The following is a 5,447-nucleotide window of genomic DNA, read 5'->3' on the forward strand; positions in this document are numbered from 1 at the left end:
TTTTTTTTTTTTTTTTTTTTTTTTGAGATAGAGTCTCACTCTGTCACCCTGGGTAGAGTCTCATGGCATCATCATAAGCAACCTTAAACTCTGGGCTCATGCAATCCTCCTGCCTCAGCATCCTGAGTAGCTGGACTACAGGCACCATGATGCCCCACCAGTTTTTCTAGTTTTCGCAGAGTCAGGGTCTCACTCTTACTGAGAGTAGTCTCAAACTCCTGAGCTCAAGCACCCACCTTGACCCCCCATAGTGCTAGGATTACAGGCATGAGCCACCATGTCCACTCCTCTTTTCGCTTTTGTAAAGTGACTGGTAGAAAATTTACAATTACATGTGTGTATCACTGTAGGACAGCACTGTCCTAGGAAGTGAGATGGAGCTTTACTTGTCCATCCTCTTCACTTGATTATAAATTTCTTAGGGTAGGAGCATGAGGCCACCCCTAGACTTCAACCAAGGAGGGGGCAACTCAACAGCCGAGTGCATCTCTCAAGGTCTTACACACACACACAGGAGTGGAACAGACAGAAGGACGAGACCTGATCTTATGCGTCTTTCTGTCCTCAATGCCCAGCACAGAGTCCATTCATTATCTAAGTAATCCATGAATATCTGATATATGGATGTTTTACATAAATCTTTCATAGATCCTCCCACTTACGTACTTCTGTATGTATTCCAAAGTCATCACGTTTTTTCAATTATACTTTCCTTCAGAAGGGCATCCTTCAGCTTGCCTACTATTAGCTACATGGGCTCAGTGAGCACCAATGACACAATGCTACTAGCCCAGTGCATATTGAAGGGCAAATGTTAGTGGCCCTCTTCTTGCCGCCATCACCAAGTTGAGGGTTACTGGGCCTCTATGACACCCACGGCTGCTAGTGGAGCTAAAACTCATCAGGTGCTTCCTCCACATCAGGTGGTGTACTGTGCATGGCAAATACAGTATTTCATTTAGAAATTACTACAATTACCACGAAGATACTACACTTTGTGGGGTATTATTACCATCCCCCACTTTTCATGAGGAAAGTGATGTTCAGAGAGGTTAAGAACCTTGCCCAAGTTCACGCAGCAAGCAAGTAGCACAGATGGGATTCAAATGCATATCACCAAAGGCTGAGCTTCCAATCCTTGGCTTCTACAACACCAGCACGGTGTTCAGAACCATCAGTGCAGCGAAGAAGCAAATCTGAATTGAGATAGTTTGAGTCATGTCCACACTAAGAGAGACATTCTCTAATATTTTTAAAGAATATGCAATTATATATATATATATATTTTTTTTTTGAGACAGACTCTCACTCTGTTGTCATAGCTCACAGAAACCTCAAACTCCTGAGCTCAAACGATCCTCCTACCTCAGCCTCCCAAGTAGCTGGGACTACAGGAACCCACCACCACGCCCAGCTAGTTTTTCTACTTTTTAGTAGAGACAGGGTCTTACTTTTGCTTAGGCTAGTCTCAAACTCTCGAGCTTAAGTGATCCACCCACCTCAGGCTCCCAGAGTGCAAGGATTACAAGCCTGACTCACCATGCCCAGCCCAGAATATATAACTTTAAATGTACATATAAAGCATTTCTCCATAAATTAAAAAATAGAAAAGATAAGTCATCAAGTTATTTCTCTCTGAATCAGAAATGTAAGTATGACTTATCCTGTATACCAGAATACAGAAAACTCATGCATCCATATATATGTATATACACATACAGTACATTTCAGTTATTAATACAGGGCATGCTAGAGGAACATGTTAGACAAATATACTCACAAGGAAAAACAGTAGGAAAATAATTCAAAATCAATTACCAATGAATTGTTTTATAACAAAGGCAGAAGGCACAAGTTTAGAAGTATTGTTGAAAGATTTTAAATTGTTGAGTCAGGCTTAGGTTTGGAACCTATTTTTTTTTTCTAATTGGCTTAATTCTTTCCACATCAAAAGAGATGGTTTCACTCCAAAAGGAAAGTTTCACGGGAGCAGTTTGACTTTGGGGTTTATCACCTCTGTACATAACTATTTCAGGACAACTTCTAAACACCAACATATTTTGAACTACTACTTGCCAAGTCCATTTTGCAAGAACTGGCTACTTAACAAGCTACTTGCAAAGTCCATTTTGAAAGAAGTGTAAAAAAATATGCTAACCAAAAGAGATTTCATTCACATTTCTACCTTTAAAATGTTGACTACATTTTCTGGAATACCAAGGTGCAAAGGACAGAGACAAAATGATGATAATCATTATAACAAAGCAGATTAAGGACCACCATTTTAATGTAAAAGTGTGACAAGCCAGAATGACTGGTTTTCATTTTTAACATTTGATGAATTGATCATTGCCTCTAGGGTCAAATTTACAGGATAGTTCTTCAGTTTCGACAATCCTAAGGTACTGTATGAGTATAACCTGGTGGGGGAAAGAGTCTAGGTCAGAGATGAAGATCCTGGATTCTGGTGAAATGCCATACTTATACTCAATAAACATAAATAATGACCAAACACACATTGCAGTAAACACTGTGCTTTAAAAAACTCATGAGGTAAATATTTAACAAAGCTTCAAATGATTTAGGAACAAAACTGAGTCCTGCAATGAGGAACAAAATGAATTCTTGGTAAAGATCAAATTCTCTAGAAACATCAGGTACCAACGTTAACTATACCCCAGTTGCTCAGAACCAGTATATTTCTCCTTCATAAACCTAAGTTTCCAGACCCGGAGTCCCCTGACAGTTCATCTCACAGAAATGCTTTTTTTTTTTTGCAGTTTTTGGCTGGGGCCAGGTTTGAACTCATCACCTAGTCTATGGGGCCAGCACCCTACTCCTTGAGCCACAGGCAGTGCCCTGAAATGCATTTATTTTTTAAAAAGTACATGCAGCTACCATCCTGTCCATTCTATCAATGTTAGCCAAGTCCATAAAATCTGATTATATCTTTCCCTGGGCAGCAATTATTTAATAATCCTCAACATATATATCAAACATGCGAGAAATTGTTCTAGACTTCTCAACCTTTTCATGGCTTTAAAAAAAAAAGTTGAAAGCACCCAACAAGGCCTTTGGGGAACCTGAGGCATCAAAAACATTAGTTGCATTGTGAGAGCTGAACAGTAACTTGTTCTTTTTTTTTTTTTTCATTTTTTTATTAGATCATAACTGTGTAGATTGCTGCATTTATGGGATACAATGTGCTGATTTTATATACAATTTGGAACAACTTGTTCTTTAAAAAGATTAATAATCCAAGTCTCCACGGACACCTAAGAAGTCCCAAGAAAGGTGTAAAGCCTCCTGGTTTATAAACCTAGGAAACATACGGCAGGAACAAAACCCCAAACACGTAGGAGCACTATTGCAACAGTTATTGTCACTGGGGAATCTCATGTTGATGCTGGTGGTTTGCTGCTTTCACTTTTTAATATCAGGTAAAATGGGGGACAGGGTGCTCCTCACAAAGGAATTGCTGCACCTGACCCTCTGATCCCCAAGAGCGAGCTATAGATTGATGACATGACCATATGTTACATTCCAGCTGTGCAATTAATACCTAACCCAGACCCCGGCCCTGCAGGGAGATCCACTCACTCATTTCTTGATCTTTGGTCCCCTGGGTCTCACTGTTCTGCTCTCCCATCAACTTTCTTATCCACTCCCATCAAAACGTTGACGGTCTTTATGCGGAGTACTCTGCCAGCTTCAGAGCTGTGAAGACACAAAGAGATTGAAGGACGTCTTGGGCCTCCCTTCCTCCCTTCCCTCCTCACTGTTTCCTTTCCAGCCCTCCCCCAACCCCCATCCTACCTCAGGACACCTGCTCACATGCCACTGCTTCCTGTTCAGGCACAGATCACACCACCAGGAAAGGTGTGGGCTGAGCCTGTCCCCCGCCCCTCCAGGATTCCAAACCCTGTCACACTTCCAATCTCACTCTGAAGGCCACCTCCTCTGCCGAGGCTGAAAGACTTCACTTTCTCCTCCTGTCAGTATCTCCAGCCAGATCAAAAATCTAAGAATTTTTCTTTTAAAAAAAACAATTGTCAGCTGGGCTCCGGGGTTCATGCCTGTAATCCCAGCAATTTGGGAGGCTGAGGCAGGAGGATCACTTGAGCCCCGGAGTTCAAGGCTGTGGTGAGCTATGACAGCGACACTGCATCATTCCAGCCTGGGTGGACCTTGTCTCCAAACAAAAGAAAGGAGGGAGAGAGAGAGGAAAGGAGGGAAGGAGAAAAGGAAGGAAGGAAGAGGGAATAGAGGGAGGGAGGGAGGAAACAATTGTCAAAACTTTATCTTTTGTCAATTCCCAGGTCAGAAGCTGTTGCTCTTTATGGGCTGTTTTTTTAAAACCTCTTCACAACTCTCCTTCCAAAATTAGATGTTAACAAAAGCTGTGACCATTCTCTCTCTCTGTCTCTCTTTCTCTCTCTCTCCACCCCCTCTTCTCATTGTAAGCTCCATCCCGTACCCTGCAACAAATTTTCAATATGAAGCTGCTCTTTTAATCAGTATAATGTTTTGTATAGCTTGTGTGTGTGTGCGTGCTTTTTTTTTCACTTAAATATGTGCACATTAAAAGGTAATGACCTAACACCCTACGGAGCTAAAATGTGAACACATCTGCCCTTTGTGTTCTAAAAAACTAATTAATAATACATCTCTTCATCTGGTTTGATGTGTCCATATACACCGTGCATTGCTCTAGGAGTATTCTAGGGCCAGTGATCACTGCCATATCTTAGAGCATCTGTTTCAATTGTGTGCTATTAGGAGCAACTGAAGGAACATATTCAAAGAATGGGACTCTAGCCCTGGGGAGGAAACTAGAATGTGTTGAGCATAGACCTTATATTGGCTTTTTAACCTGTCATTTAATTGACGAGAGTTTTGTTTATACATCAGGGTAGTGTTTGCATGACCGTCTTCCTGGGTCACGAGGACCCACTGAAAATCAATTTGGAGAGCAAATATCATGGCACCTACTCTCAACTTCCTATATTTGTATTGTTGCTATAAGCAGGTCATTTGTCTAGGTACGCCTCAGCTCCCTTACTGGGAAAAATAAGGATGGTCCACAATCATGATTTTCAAGGTCTTTCAGATATAAGAACATACGCAGTTCTTTGTATTTAAAGATAAACAGGGCAGTGCCTGTGGCTCAAAGGAGTAAGGCACCGGCCCCATATGCTGGAGGTTGTGGGATCAAACCCAGCCCCGGCCAAAACCTAAACAAAATAATAATAATAAAAAAAAATAAAGGTAAACATCGTGAAAAATAAAAACACAGGATGACTTGCCTCTTGCTTATTTGTTCCCAAAAACTAATAAGTTTGGGTTGTTCAAATAGCATAAAAGGACATCACAAAACCAAATCGCTGGTTATTTCTTCCCTGAAAATATAATCCAAAAGAAAGTTCAATGTTAATTAGTTGTTATTA

Source organism: Otolemur garnettii, unplaced genomic scaffold (assembly GCF_000181295.1).
Source record: "Otolemur garnettii isolate 467f Iridium unplaced genomic scaffold, OtoGar3 scaffold00018, whole genome shotgun sequence".
Classification (NCBI taxonomy): Eukaryota; Metazoa; Chordata; class Mammalia; order Primates; family Galagidae; genus Otolemur; species Otolemur garnettii.